This window comes from Heterocephalus glaber, unplaced genomic scaffold (genome assembly GCF_053883595.1).
Source record: "Heterocephalus glaber isolate CG9 unplaced genomic scaffold, H.glaber_assembly_v1.0 deba00001608, whole genome shotgun sequence".
NCBI lineage: Eukaryota > Metazoa > Chordata > Mammalia > Rodentia > Bathyergidae > Heterocephalus > Heterocephalus glaber.
Genome location: NW_028258379.1, coordinates 9744562 through 9760188, shown reverse-complemented (window position 1 = coordinate 9760188; position 15627 = coordinate 9744562). Strand labels below are relative to the sequence as shown.

At 51.5% G+C, this 15627-nt stretch overlaps 1 protein-coding gene across 4 annotated transcripts in view; it reads left to right on the top strand.

Moving 5' to 3' along the window:
• The window catches only part of Actn1 (actinin alpha 1), an 89416-nt gene that overhangs the window by 11792 nt on the left and 61997 nt on the right, over nucleotides 1–15627 (top strand). The window contains exon 1 of one of the 4 annotated variants that reach the window (XM_021247345.2): nucleotides 14401–14814. The exons of the other annotated variants lie outside the window; for them this stretch is intronic. The gene's annotated coding sequence lies outside the window, so the exon portion shown is untranslated. Of the gene's footprint in view, nucleotides 1–14400; nucleotides 14815–15627 lie in introns of those variants that run through there. 4 annotated transcript variants of the gene reach the window in all.

Below are 15627 nucleotides of genomic sequence, written 5' to 3'. Positions count from 1 at the left end.
GGGTGCGTGGAGGGTTGGGAGGGGTCCCTGGCTGGTCCCATTCTAGGCCCTGGGGCAGCCAGTGGGGTCACAGCTATGTTGTCCCCCATCCCTGGCTGGTTTTCTTGCTGTCACCTTTTCCTCTCCCCTGACTCCCAGCCGCTCAGCTGTTGCTTTACGCAGTTAGCGCCTGAGTGAGAAGATGGCCGGTGGGAGAGCTGGGTGGGACAGAGGTGTCGGCAGCCTCCTGGTGTCCAGTCCGCATTACACTCTTCGGGGCACTGCTGTGAGACTCATGGCGCTAATGACAGTTGGAGGACGTCAAGGGGATGTCACAGATCTATGACTGGCGTGAGGCTCCTCAGTTGAAGTATGGTGGGCTTATGGGCTCTCTTCTGGGCTCCCAGCAAGTGTGATTGCTCAGGAGCCCCTCCCGCCACCAGCTCGTCGGCTCCCTGAAGAGCAGGCAGGCAAGAGCTTTCAGAGAGGGTGCTCCCTGAGTGTTGCTCGGGAGGCACCTCTGGCTAGGAGCATGGGCAGCCAGCAGGGGACGTTTGGCAGAAGCTTGTGGCTGGGCGGCGATAATCACTCACCACAGGCCACAGCAGCCACAGGGTTGATGCGTGGGCCGTAGGCAGAGGCCTGGTGGGGCTCTGGATTCAGGAGGAGGCCAGAGGCCAAGGAAGCCAGACGTCATGAGGCCAGTTCCCTCACGACAGGAATGGGGTTGGAGCTTCTGAGGACCTCAGCCCCCTTACGCCACAAAGCTCCCTCCGCGAGGGTCTGTCTGTGAAGTGGTGGGAAACCAGCCCTGGCTACCCAGCTCCCTTTCAGACAGTCCAGCTGTGGTTTTCCTCATGGCCAGCAACCCACTTGAGTCCTCCTGAGGTGCCAGTCATAGTGGCATGTCCCTTCCCACTCTGCCCCTGCCTCTAGGGTGGGTGGAGTCTTGGCACTTGGCTGAACCCTGCTTCAAAAAATTTTAGGGAGTTTCTGGTCCTGTTGTATGGGCCTAGGGACCTCGAAGGAAGTAAAACCCTGGCCTGCCTTGGCTCTGCTCTCCCAATCCCTGGTGAGGACCAGGGCTCTCTGCTGAGCGGTGGATGTCAGCAGCCTGATGTCCTTAGCCATCACAACCGAGAGGGTCTGGATTAGGCACATGGGGGGCCTAGTAGGGCCTTGGTTCATCTGGTTCCTCCTTTTCTGTTGGAGAGGGTCTAGATGCCTGTCCCCCTCCCCCACCCCGTACTGGGGATCGAACTCAGGACCTTTTGCTTTAGAGACAGGCACAGTGCCACTGAGCTAAATCCCCAACCCTCTTTTTTGAACTATGAGGCCGGAGAGCTGCTTGGCCGGCACCTGTTCTGTCCCCGGAAACAAGAAGAATGTCATGTGTTAATTAACTGGGTCTCAGGAGTCCCCAGTCTTCTGTTAGTGCTACCAGTGGCGCTGGGCAAGTCACAGCTGAGACTGTAAAGTGAGGGGCGGGGTTGCAGGATGGTGGTGAGTTGGTGGCAGCCGCAGTGTTCTGAAGGCCTTGCTCACATTGCCAGTAGGAGACCTTCTCTAGGGTCTGAGGTTGGGCCTTTTGGTGGAACTCATGCCATTCAGGGTGACCTTGAGATTGACCTCTGGGCTTCTTGGCCTGGCCCTGAAGCTGACTTATTTCTAGGAGCCTTCTGTGTCCCCACCCTCTAGGCACAGCAGGGTGGAGCCAGGTAAAATCCTTCCCTTGAAGGGTGAAGCTGGCACCCCGTGTCTTGGGCCTTGGTTCACTTTTTGTCCCTGGAATGCCTGCTTAGAGTGTGGCCTGGAGTAGAAAGCCAGGTGCCCTGGGAAGGGAGAGTAGGGGAAGCCTTGGGGTTCGTGAACAGTGCCTCACTTCGCCCCTAGCCTGTGTGTTCCAGGTACCCTCTGGGGTGGGATGGCTCAGGAGTGGACAGACATCTCTGCCCCCTGTTCACAATCAGTCCCTTGTGTCAGCTTGGCTGACCCACAGGCCTGGTGTGAGGACAGCTGCCTGCCCTGTGGACTCAGTGGGTCCAGCCTAGAATCTACCCAAGTGCCCAGTGTCAGTAGGCAGCCTTGTCTTTCGCCTGTTTACTCCCAGAGCCCAGGGCTAGTCCTGCAGTCCCTTGCGGCCATTTGGAGAAATCAAATCATAGAATGCTCAAACCAGAGGGACCTGCACTGTCATCCAGTCCTTCTCCCTTCGTTGAAGAGACCCGAGATCCACAGTGACAGTCTGGTTTGTCCAAGGGGACTCTGCTGAGTTCATTACTTGTGAGGCTGCGCTTGGGAATCTGAGCATGTAAACTGTTCTGAAGTCCTTGCAGGTCCTGGCCAGTGGGGGCTGATCGGTTTTGGACACTGGAGGAAGGAATGGACAGGTGGCCTTTGCATTCCTGCTGTGCCTGAAGCCTGAGTTTGCAGTTGACAGGAGCAGGGAGAGAGGCAGCGTGTGGCAGTTCCCTCTCGCACCTGTGAGCCCAGCCTTGTCCTGAATGAGTCTGAACTTGCATTCTGTCAGTGAATCTTGAAGCTACCCTGTGAAGAAAAGGTATTTTGATAATTTCATTCCCGCTTTACAAAAGCAACTGAGAGATGAAGCAGTTTGCCCCAGGTCACACAGCTCTTTGCGGGAAGCTGGTCTTTGACCCCATGGCTGCTTGGCCACAGCCCATGTTGATACACACTTTCCTGGCTGCTAGATTGGGCTGCTGGTGGTGAGCACCAGCTGGGGCTCCTGGTTGTAGCGGGGAAGCCCCTCATGAGAGATGGAGCTGAGACTCCCCCTCCATGACCCCCGGAATCTCTCCTGAGGACACATTCCTGGGGCCCAGGGAGTGACCCTCTCTGGTCATGGAGAGTGAAGTCTGGTGCTGTGCTGTGTCAGTCGCTTAATTAAGTTCTAAATTACTTGGAAGCTGTGTAAATGGCTCAGGTGGCTTAATGGCTCTTAATGGCCCTGGTGGCTCAGGGCCCTTTTTATTTTTTTATTTTTGTTACTGGGGATCGAACTCGGGTCCTTGCCATTTCGAGGCAGGCGGTGGAACCACTGAGCTAAATCCCCGGGCCTCAGGGCCCTTTTTATCTAACCCCCATCTATTCTGTTACCCTCCAGTGTGCCCAGGCACCAGCCAGCCCCGAGGATGGTCTGGGAATGAGGCTCTGCTGGGCCCTGCCTCTGGGCAAGTATGGCTCTTCTGTCTTCTGGAGAGCTCATAGCTGGCTGTCCGGAGCTGAGCTGGTCCTAGGTCTGTGCAGGTGTCCCAGGCCTCGGCCCTCTGAAACAGCCGAGATCACGTTGCTCTGCCTAGATTGCAGGTGCTGTGCTGTTTCCTGTAGATTGTCTTCCTGTATGGCAGTCAGAGAGAATTTCCTGGGCTTTTGGGCACCTCTGACCTAGTGCAGTGGCCGGGTTTGGGGCTGGGCCATTGCTTAGAAAAGCTCAGGCAGGTGAAAACAATGGGAGTAGGACAGCCAGAAGCCAGTCCTAGACTGTCTGTCCCTTGAATCTGACGTTGCCTCTGTGACTCCTTTAAAAGTAAAGTTGCGGTGTTCCTTGTGACCTGGAGCTCTGTACAGGGCTTCGTGGGGGAGCCTGGCAAACTAGTGTGCAGTGGACTATTCTGCATATGTGGTCGTGGTCCCATAGGCTGTAACTGAAAGATCCTTGTCACTTATCATACTGTCCCTTTTTATGTTTTTTGGAGATAGGGCCCTGCTGTGTAGTCCAGGGTGGCCTTGAATTTATGACCTGCCTGTTCAGCCTTCCAAGTGCTGCAGTTACAGGCATGAGCCACCATACCTGGTTTTGCTCCCATTAGGTATTACTTTGGGGAAACCGCAGTATCCCTACTGTACCTTTTCTATATTTAGATGCACAGGTACTTGCCATTGTGTTACAGTTGCCTGTGGTATTCAGTACTGTAACATGATACACAGGTTTGCATCTTAGGGCCAGTCGGCTCGGCCCTCCAGCCTGGCTGTGCAGTGAGCCACACAATCTAGATTTGTGTACATACGTTCTGATGTTCCCATGGTGGTAAAATCACCTGCAGTGCGCAGGTCTCCAAACTCTTTTGCTACTGTGTGTTGGGGCTGCCCTCAGCTTTTTACATTTAAGTACTATGGCATGTGCCTTCCATGTACTAACCTATGTAATCCTCACAATGACCCTGGGAAGTGGGCACTTGTACCCCCTATTTTACAGATGGAAAAACCAAGACTCAGAGTTGTCCAAACTTGTCCAAAATCCTGCAGCTAGGAGGTGGCAGAGGTAGGATTTGAATCTAAGGATTTCCAGTCCATGCACCGTGATTCTCTTGAGGACAGAGTGGTCATGGCACCTGGTATCTGCCTGGTGGACTCGTGAAACAGTTGTAAGGATAGAACTAAAAGGCTTGGGTCCTTTAACTTGGAGGGTTAACTTGTCATGGTTCCCTGAGAGGGCGAGTGGTCAGCAGCAGTGCTGAGCCCTTCTTTGGCTTCCTGCAGTCACTATCTAGGGGCTGGCCCACACATGGGGAAACTTTGAGGGTAGATGGGTTAGGCAGGCCGCAGAAGGCTACCACTCTTGCAGTCCAGGAGAGGTAGGGCTGGAAGCCCCCACTCATGGCTCATTCCTTTGGGGAGGTCACTATGGCATTCACATTGCAAATGGCAAGTATTTAATTCCTGGGGAGGAATAAGCAGCAGGTAATTTGGAGTTTAATAATAGTATCATTTCATACTGGAGGTTGATTCTTATTTCCCCCTTTATCCATGATGCATGTTAGTTGCATGCATGAATGAGTTTTTAAAAACTTACGGAAAATTCACACTCAGCCACAGAGAGAATCGTGTGAATTCCCATGTACTTGTTACCCAGCTTCAGCAGTTAGCAGCATAACCTGCCTGTAACTTTTAACCATCTGGATGGTTTTAATGACACCGAGGTCAGTGTGCTAATATGGCCTGCTGGGTGCTTCTCAAGTGAAAAAGGATAAGGAGGCAATGAAATGCTGTTATAGTACAAATAACAGCTTGTCCTGGGCGCCAGGGATTTAGCTCAGTGGTGCTGCCACCTGCCTTGAAAGCGCAGGGTCCTGAGTTCGATCCTCGGTACCACCCCCACCCCCCAAAAACCACCAAAACAAAACCCAGCTTGTTTTGTGTTGTACTGTAGTAGGTGTGCTGTGAGTGCTCACCTGAAAGTTGAAGAACTGCTGCCCAGGTAGCATGGAACTCCAGGCTAGGGTGGCAGGAAAGTGTAAAGATGAGTCCAGCTGGATCTGAGAGGCTCTCAGGTGTGCACATTGGGGCCGAAGGCTCTGCGGCAGGCCTTGATTCCTTCCCTCAACCCGTATTTCCTAGGCTTGGCTTTTTTTCTCTCAGTGACATCTCAAACATATGAAAAGGTACAGAGAATAGTAAAACAAATGCCCATGTTTGTGGCACCCAGATTTTAACAGATACTGTATTACTTAGCTGTGGGGACACGGTTCTGGGTTCTGAGAACTTTGTTGTTAGGCAGTTGCATTGTTGTGGGGAGATCCAAGAGTGTGCTTGATGGCCAAGATGTCACTGGGCAGTCCTTTAACAGTACACAGCGGTATGAGTCCTGTGGCTGTGTTAAGTACTCGTTCCTTCCTGGGAACGTTCAGGGCATGGTCTTGCTCCGAGCAGACCAGTGCATGAGGGACCCGTCACTGGCATAGTCCCTGTCACAAACAGAGGGGTCACAGCCTCTTTAATGAAGGAGCCCCCTCATCCCCCCACCCAGCCTACAAGAGACAAGTAAGACTTCTGGAAGAGATGACAGTGTGAACTAAAAGTCAAATCCAGAGCGTGATGGGTATGGCTTGATGGTAGAGAGCGCTTGCCTAGTGTTCCTGAAGCCTCTGGCTTGATCCCTAGAACCTCAAAAAAAAAGAGAGAGAGAAGGGAAGAATATGTAAAGGAATCAGGGGAAGGGTGCTGGGGACATGGGAAATGGGCCTGGCAGAGAGTGCTACCAAAGGCAGGAAGTAGGGAGTGTGGAATTCGGGGAGGGAGGGGCTGAGATGCGTGTGTAGGAGTGGGCTGGGAGCAGCTGGAGGGAAAGATGCCCCGGGGCGGGGGCGGCAGCGTGTGGCTGGCTGAGTCAGCCTAGGGACTCGCTCTGGCCATTTTTGGAGTCATAGCAAGTACCAGGCTTGTCCTAGACCTGCTGAGACTGTGGCCGTCGGGCCTGAACCCTACACATTAAGAGGCTCTTAAACTGATATCCCATGTCCAGAAACCCGTGTATCAGATGGGGAAAGGTGGAAACTGAGTCAGGAATATTGGGAAGAAGCTGGGCTTTTGCAGGAAGGCCACAGGCTGTTGTTTGGAAGAGGGTCTTGGTAGGGTGAGCCCGAGGAGGGAGAAGTAGGACTCACTGGAAGGCTGAATTTCTAATAGTGAACATTCCAAAAAAGGACTGAATGGTGAGGGCAGGTGTGGTGTAGTCTGGGATGCCCACTGGGGTGGGCATGTACTGGGAGGGGCTTGGTACTGCCTGACCTGGGAGGCCCCTCCTTACTGGGTTCTGAGGATTTAGGGCAGAGGAGATGGGTTAAGTGACCACGGGCATGGCAAATGGTATGCCAAGAAAGGCTGTGAAGGAGGTGCTGGCCCGTTGCCATGGGAACCATCTCTGCCGTGGGTTTCCATTTCCAAGGATGCCCTGGAAGGCAGTGAGCTCATGCTACCTGCAAGGTGATGAGTCAACTCTGCCTGCCCTGCTCACCCTCCAAGGCTAAATGGAAACTGGAGCAGCAGACCCAGAAAGGATGACAATGTGAACTAAAAGTCAGATCCCCCTCTACCTGCTCCTCAGGCCACCCATACTGCCCTGCCCCACAGTGAGCTGTTGTCATTAGAGAGCAGACCAGACAGTAAAGGCGGCTCCCGCCCATTCTGTAAACTCTGTAGGATCGTGAGTGGAGGAGGCCTCCAGCTCAGGTGGTCAAACTGTGGCCCTCAGTGGAGGAGGAGGTATCCTCTTTGCCAGCGCCTAGGTGAGCGTGGACTGCATCGCCCACAGCTGTGCTGGCCCAGGGCTCATGGTCTGAGGCTAGGCAGCTTCTGAGGGCGTGATTTCAGGGAGCTGAGGGCTTTGGAGGGGGAGTGCAGGCCACGTGCATGTTCTGGAGGTATGATGAGGCATGCTTCCGGGAGGGTGCAGGGTTGGATCTGACACAGCAAGGCTGAAGAGCAGCTGGTTTATGACAAAGTCCTAGGTGTCTGGAGGTCAGAGGTCATGGTCCACAGCTCTTCCTGCAGTGTCCTGTCCCCCTGTGCCCATGTGAGGGATTGTTCAGAACATGTCAGCAGACTGATGGGACAACTGGAAGAATCTCTGTGGTCCCAGGGCATGGCCCCTCTCCCAGGACCCCAGGAAGTACATAGCACTGTGAGGGGTGGGGTGTCTAAGGAGCTTGTCCCCTCCCTTCACACCGAAAAAAGGCCAGAGGAGCTCTGTTTTTGGGGTAGGGGCAGAGGCAGTGACGACTGTCCTAAGGCCTTTCATCTAAACATTTTCAGAAACCTATTGTGTTTTTATCTTCATGCCTATGTTATTTTGATAGCCATAATCGTAGTGCATATAAAACTTAACTTGCCTACCCCCACTTGGCATTTTGTCAAAAACATTTTTTCTTATATTGCTACACAGCCTTTATGTTCCTTCCCTGGAGAAAGTGAGATCTAAGTATAGAGATTGTTTCATGAATATATATTTATTTGTACTTTTCCTGTGTTTTCCCCAAAAGCACTTGAAGCAGGCATGATAAAAGAGGTTTGGTTTTGTTTTTTGGTAATGGGGATTGAACCCTGGGCCCTTGGACTCGAGGTCTGCACTCCAGACCTTTTTTGATTTTTTTAAAAAATGTTGAGACAGGATCTCATTAAGTTGCTAATTTGCCCAAGCTGGGCTGGTACTTGGGATCCTCCTGCTTCAGCCTCCCAGAGTGCCAGGATTACAGGCATGTGCCACCATTCCTGGCTGAACTTCTTCATCTCATAGCAGAACATTTATATCCTTTGGCCAGCAGCTTTCCCATTTCCCCTACCACCTTAGCCTTAGTAACTAGATGTTCAACTTTTTGCTTCTGTGAGTTCAACTTTAGATCCCACATATGAGTGAGATCATGCAGAATTTGTCTTTCAGTGTCTAGCTTATTTCACTTAGCCTGTCATTTAAAGTGGTTAGCTTTTGTAAGTCAGCGTTAACCCTAGCTCTGAGTTTCCTGGCTGCCAAAACAAAAAGGGAAATTGGATATAAACATGCTTATTTCCTAGTAAGAGGAAGTGTGCCATTTCATGGGAAAGACAGTTTCTGTGCACACCAAATGCTGAGGTCTTGACCATTTTAGGAGAACTGTGTGCCATGGGGGATGGTGTCAGTATTTCATGAAACACACAGAAACCTCTTTTATATTCTTGGTTCTTGAATCAGCTACAGTAAAAGCCAAAGTACTGTGTTACTCCATGTTTGCCTGAAGGTTTCTGGGGAGCTGGAGTCCTGAGGGTTGGTTCTGCTGTCTTTAGAGGGCTAACCCAAGACACACAAGTCTGGAGCTGATGGCCTGTGGGGCCCTTGCACTCAGTTCACAGGTTTTCTGAGAACTGTTTGCTTTGGGTGCTGGGCACTTGAGGGCCAGAGCTGCTGTGTTGCTATCGAAATGAAAGCTTCCATAGCACCCACCTTTTCGGGAGGGTAACGGTAGAGGCCACAGCTGTTTGGCCACAAGGTGTGCTGCTGGCCAAAGCTCTGCCACAGAGCAGAATGTAGAGCAGTGATGCCAAAACTTTTAGGGCTTTCAGGGATACAAACAGCCCACTGTAGGTTCACCACCGCTGGTCTAGAGGGTCTGTGGGGAGGACATGGTGTGATCAGGGGCTGACCTTTACGTATTGCTTCAGGCCTTCTAGCAGCCTCCCCATGATTACACATTTTTACATTCTCCAGCTTTTGGTTATCATGGATAAAGCCTCTAAATATTCTTTTCATGTGGACATTGTTCTGTATTCCTGGATAATGGCTAGGAACTGGGTTAATCAGTCGAAGGAGATGATCATTTCTGAACCATTTTATATAATTAATCAATTGCTTTTTAAAAATTAGTTGCTTTTAAAAAGGCTGACCAACTTAATGTGCTGCCAGCAATACACACCTGTTTTTTGGGGTTTTTTTCTAATTAAAAAGGAAACCCAGGCATGGTGGCACAGTCCTAGCTACCTGGGAGGCTGAGGTGGGAAGATCATGAGTTTGAAGCCAGACTGGATGATTTAGTGAGACTCTGTCTCAAAATATAAATAACAAGAGCTCAGGATATAGCTCAGTGGAGAGCGCTTGCCTAGCATGCATGAGGTCCTGGTTTGGTCCCCAGTACAGCTAAATAAAGAAAAAAAGGAGGGAAGGAAAGTAGTATTTATTGTGGCAAGTCTAGAAACTACAAGGAAGTATAAAGGAAAAAAATGATGATTGCCTGAATTTCTGCCACCCCGAAAGGTGTGAGGTGGGCATGCTGCCACAGCGAACTCATTGCCTCTTGTCAGGCAGAGGTTTGAGTCTGGGACACTTCCCTGTTAGTGGCTGTCCCTAGGCATCCCCTATACTGGAGAAGACTGATTTTCTTCTAAACTAAACCTCTTCCCAGCCACTGACTGACCTATATGACCCTGGGCTTACATTTCTAAGGTTCTGAAGGCATTGTTAGCATTTTAATCTAGTGCTGCATACATAGAAGGTGGGTTAAGAAACTCCAAATTTAAATATTGGTCAGGAGAATGTTAATCCTATCACCTGCTGGCCTGACAGTGGATTCCTCAGCAGCCACTACACACCAGGCGAGACCTGGGGTGGGTGGGACGCCCAGCTGATGATGAGCTTCAGCGGAAGAAGTGGTCAAGGACTGGAATGTGTATGAGGCCGATTTGCTCAGATCTGGCTTCTGACCACATTCCCTAAGTTCCTGTCTGTCTGTGAGGCTTGTCTGAAGAGCCGAGGCTTTTGGTCCTATTGAAGGGAAGTGGTGGAATCCTGAATAAGAATTTAGGCCTGCTGTCCTTGTGCCTGGCTCTCACTTCCATTCTCCACTTCTCCAGGCTCAGTATCCCGTGGTTCAGATACTTGCTGTCCTCCACACCTCATCTGCAGGGTGACCCCTGCCTGCACAGGCCGGGTGCCTTGCTGAACTCTTGACCCCACCCCCAACCCAGAGCATCACTTCCGTTGCTGGGTCGCTCCAACCGTCACATAAGGCATTACATGTCTGACTGAATTCCCCCGAAGCTGGGACAAAAGGAAAAGGTGGTCGGGTCATGGGATTACTCAAACAAGGAGTGAGGCCTCAGGCCTTATGAGCTCTAAGAACTGATGGAAGACTTCTTAGGTGGCCTCAGTGTCACAAGGGGTGAATATGTCAGGCACACTTGGTGCTGTGTACCTGGCAGTGCCATACCCAGATGGCTGAGTCTCCTTTGGGTGCAGGAGCTGATGCCCAGAAGGCCCCTGTTTCCTGAAACCCTGGCCGTTTTGTGGAGTTGGATGGGTTCAGGGCAGAGACCACAGGTGGAGGACCAGAGGTGTCCCTTGAGGGTAAAAGAGATGAATACTGCAAGGATAGCATCTTAGCATTCCCCGGGCCCTGTGCCACTGAGACATTGTCGGGCTGTCTTGGAGAAGCACCTGGGGTGTGCTGATGTCCCCGTGACATCCTGTGGCGGGCCTGGCTGACACACGGTCGGGAGCTATCTTCCAATTTCCGGGGGCTGTGGGTGATCAGAACTTTGGAGCCGTGGGATTCACCAGAGTGAATTTGGTTTGGGGAGGTTTCTTTGGGGGCAGTGACTGAGAAGCCAGTGGAATGTCTCAGCTGCTATTTGTGTTGTTCGGATAAGGAGCACTCCAGCTTGTGGCCATGTGGATGGCTGGGATTGATTTGTTCTGTCTGGCCTGTTAGGCACTGCACCTTCCTTGCCCCTGCCTGCCCGGAACACCACAGTGAACCATAGGCTGCCCTAGTGAAGACTTGTGGTGATTAGGAGACACAGTCGGTGTCTTGTGAGGAGATGGTAACTTTGTGCTAGAATCGGTGAAGGAGAGTGTCCTTTGCGGTGAGGACTGAAGGCGGGTCAGGGCATGGAGGGTCTCTTGCCTCACCTTGCCTGTGTTAAATGGTCACCACTCTAGGGGCCCTAACTTCCTCTGGTCTGTGGGCCACTGGGGTCTTGTCTAGACCTAGGAACCAAATGCTCCAGTCCAATTCTAGTTAACTGCATTTCTAGCAGTACTTCGTTTGTAGATAAAGCTAGAGAATTCTATGGAAGAATGTTACTACTTCGGTCTGAATTGGAAGAGTTCGGCTTTTCTTCCTGGCCATTCCAGTGAACTTTTGTCTCTTGGTGATTTAGACTAAAATTCATTAGCCATCCCAAAAGGGAATCAGGTATTACTTCTGGACCCCAAGTCCCTATTTACTAAGAGGGAAAGAAGAGGAATTCTTACTGCTTTCCTGACCGGCACTTGGAGCTGCTGGCTTCTGAAGACCTGCTTTAAAGCAGCATTGCAGCAATAGGGGAGCAGATCATCCTGATGAGTTTGATTCATCCGCAGGGATTCTGAGGAACCGTCTATACAGCAGACAGCCCACACTGCCCACTGCTGTGTAGCAGACCCTCCTGTGCCACTGAGCACAAATAGCTTTGTCCTCTGCTGACCTGCCCAGCACTGTTGTTTGGTTTCTTGTAGAGAGGGCTTTGGACTCTCTGCATTCTGCCTTGTTCCTCTTCCTTCCCCAGCCCACCTTTGTGACCTCTGGTCCTCTCGTCCCCGCTGGGCCAGCTTCTGACTGTGGCTGTTGTCTGGCTTCTGGCTTCCATCCAGGCAGCCTGACAGCAGGGTTTGGGGCGGCCCTGGACTCTGTGAACACCTCCTCTTTGTTTTGAGGCCGGAGCCTCCAGCCTGGAGATCTGCAGCAGCTGTGTTTGGCTGGCACAGCCAAACCACCTCACACCAGGAGGCATAAAGGACTCAGTGTAACAGGTGAACCTCTAAGATTCCATATTTCTAGGGCTCATTTCAAAGGACTCCGGGTCAGGGAGCCTTCTGGCTGTTTCTCTGCTTGGTGGGAGCTTCGAAGGAATTATGTGGGGACGACAGAGCAAAATGGGTCAGGGAGCTCAGAGATAAGAGGGCAGTGGAAAGTAGGTGAAGGGGATGGTGGGGAGGGCACCAGGGCAGCCACCACAGATCGGCGGACAGCAGAATGGATCAGGACTACCAGGAAGATTGGTCTAGAGGAGGTAGGGCCTAAAAAGATCTCTAGAGCGCTTAATCTGGAGGCAAAATCTTCAGTCAAAGCCACTTAACTGGTTCCACCTCCAGAAGTAAGCCAGTCCTAAGGAAACTGTCCAGTTGAAATAAAGACGTCTAGAAATGCTCTCTGTGTGCTCTCAGTAAGAACAAAATGGAAAAAAAGCACTTCCGAGTCTAACCAACTTTTGGGGAGGAATTTAACAAACCATCCATGGTGGTGGAAAGTTTACAGAGGGTAGTTAGGAAGATTATATAAGAAGAAAGTAGTCAATGGACTGCTGAAAGTAGGGGAACACCAAATAGTATTATGTACGTTATAATTGGTTGCCACTGTAAAACTAGCTTAGATAAGGAAGACATGGTTATGTTAAGGATATAGAATTAAATACTTAAATAATCATACTTAAATTTTATAGCAAGTCAGGGAATTTCTGTCTGAAGCATCATCCCTCTTCAGATATTTTTCTGCTATCACATGTGCTTTTTTCTTGCGTAGCAACAGCTTGCTTGAACTTGCTGTGTAGCCCAGGCTGACCTTGAACTCATGATCCTCCTGAGTGCTGGAATTAGAGGCATGCATCACCACATCTGGAGCTTGGTGAGATTTAACCATCCATCCTGAGCACTTTCAGTGCAGGCTCTGTGGAGTACACACAGTATAAGGTGTGGTCCCTGCGGGGTGTGGGGTGGGGTAGTGTATTTTTCTGGGGAGACCAGATGTCCCAGGCAAGCTGATTGATGCTGAGTGCCAAGGCATGGCCCTGGCCTAAAGTGGAGGACATGGGGGCTGAGGGTGGGAAGTGGGAGGAGATTGACCCTTCAGCCTGGTTGGGAAGCTCCATAAGACCAGGAGAGCTTTCAGAACAGGGAAGCAACCAGCCCAGCACTGGGGAAACCTTGAAAGACCAACCGGAGTCCAGTTGTCCTAAGATGGATTTTGTTGAGATCATCACTGCTTTGTATGAGCTCAGAGTTCAGTACAATGCCTCTTACTCCATTTTCTTTTCATTTTTTAAAGATAGGGTCTTGCTATGTAGTCCAGGCTGGCTTTGAACTCACTATGTAGTCCAGGCTGGCTTTGAACTCACTATGTAGTCCAGGCTGGCTTTGAACTCACTATGTAGTCCAGGCAGGCCTTGAACTCACAGGAATCCTCCTGCCTCAGCCACCATGCCCAGCTACACCTCATTTTCTAGACACTAGAAACTGAAGACAGGAAATGAATTCTTCTGGGAATCTCTGGAGTCCTATGGGATGTGGTGGTGTGCACGCCACTTCCCCATATGTAGGCTGTGCCCCAGTGGCAAGTTCCATCCAAGCCCCATCTGTACTGACCCTGGGGATGGGTTTCAAACTAAGGAAGCCTCCTCCACATCCCAAAGTTGCCCTTTTGGTCCCTTTGGGCTGAGGTGGCCTTGGTGGTAGAACATCAACATTCCTTCTCTGGTAACCTCTCCTTTCAGATCTGTCCCTGCCTGTGTGGGTGCCAGGCACTCCCGGGTGCCGCCATCCACACTTGCTGTTTGAGGAACTTTGACATTTTATTTAAGTGGGGATGTGATTGAGGGTGTGCGAGGGTGAGAACCAGAGGCTCTAGCTCTTTAAGGCTGGACCTTCCAGTGAATTCTGGCAGAGGAGATACTGAGTGTTTAATTTGAGGGCCAAGCAGGGGGTGGGGGAAAGTCCCCGCCACATCTGGTTTGTATTAAGCCCTTTCCCTTTAGAAAAAGGCTGTGTTTATGGTTAAAATCCGGCAGAGATGGGGCGGGTGGCGGGGAGGGGTGCCACTTACCCCGCTAGGATGAACTGCACAGGGACAATGTAAGTAGCTGCCTTCTTGTCCTCTGACTCCATCCTGAGCCAAACTGCCAACTTTGAGAAAACGGTGACATCTGTTTTACCCCAGCAGTTAAAGCACGACGCTCGCCTGTATGCAGCCTGGCAGCTGGACCTTGCCAGGCTGGAGCTGTGCCCCTTGGGTCTCAGAACTCCTTGGAGTTGGCCGACTGTCAGCTCGTCTGTCTGCAGTCTGCAAGTCCCAGCTGGGTCAGGACACTTCAGGGTCCAAGCAGGGGCCATAGGAAGCTGCTGCCTGAGAGTGGCTCCAACAGGCCTCCCTCCTCTGCTCCTAGGATCCCAACATGGGCTCTCAGCTGGAGGGTCCTAGAGACACCGGAGCCTGTCCTGCCTGCCAGATGAAGAAACAGAGTCTCAAGGGAGCTCCTCCTCCACGGTCACCTAGCAAGCCAGTAGCAGACTCAGGATTCAAACGAGACTTTGCAGACTCTGAATTTGGTTTGGTGCTTGAGGCTCCTTGTGGCTCCCCTCCCATCTTGCTGTTTGTGGTTCCTTCATGCTCTGCTCCCTCCAAGAGCTGCCCTGGGAACAGGGAAGAGGGAAGCAGGGCTTGAAACTCTGTGGAAAAGTTCACCAGACGTGAACACCTCCAAGGCTGGGGTTGCAGAGCACGGTTTCCCAGTTCCAGCATGGAGTAAGAGCTTAAATGAGTAAGTGAGAGAGTGGGTTGCCTGGCTGGCTATGTGTGTGGGCTATGTGTGCGGGGGTTCCAGTTAGAACTGTTGTTTCTGGGGGGGATACCAGGCGTGTGTCTCTGTATCCAAAACTCTCCTTGTTTCCAAGGCTGCGTCCTGTCTTCCCTCTTCCTTTCTCAGTCCCAGATGTCACCCAGCTCTTACAGAACCCTAGAGTTTCAGAGCCACAAAGGGCCTGAGATATCACTGTCCTGTCCCCTTTGAGTTGAGAAAACCAAGGCAAGTCCACACAGCTAGTCAGCTTTTGGGGACCAGAGACCAAGCCCGTGGTTCCCCGAGCTTCCGTTCCTCTCTCCTGGTGAATTGATGTTGAGAACTGAGGGTAGGGAGGCCCTGTCCTGGCCATTGTGACTTCTTCTCGTACCCCTCATGGAGGGTTGTGGGGAGTATCCTCAGAGCAGGCTGAATAAAAAGGCTGGGCTCAGGGAGTGGGCCCAGTCATTCCCTTGTGCCTTGCTAGGAAGGGAAGGCAGGCTGGCTGGCTTCCTTCCGGGGAACTGAAGCCTGAGTCACCCTGGAGTCAGAGCCAGGGTGGGGTGGTGAGGGATCGTCACCCCTCTCCCGCGATTTGTTTGTGTGTGTGCCTGCGCGTGCATGTGCGTGAGCATGTGCACTTCCCTCCTGCTCTTCCACAAAGGGCCTGAGCAGTTGGCTGGTGTAGTGAGAAGAGTTCGGATAACATGGCCCTACTTTAACTGGGACTTCTTAAACAGCCTCATTAGAAATGTTCTTGGTTTACAAACCTTCATTTTCTGTTTGGTTTTATCA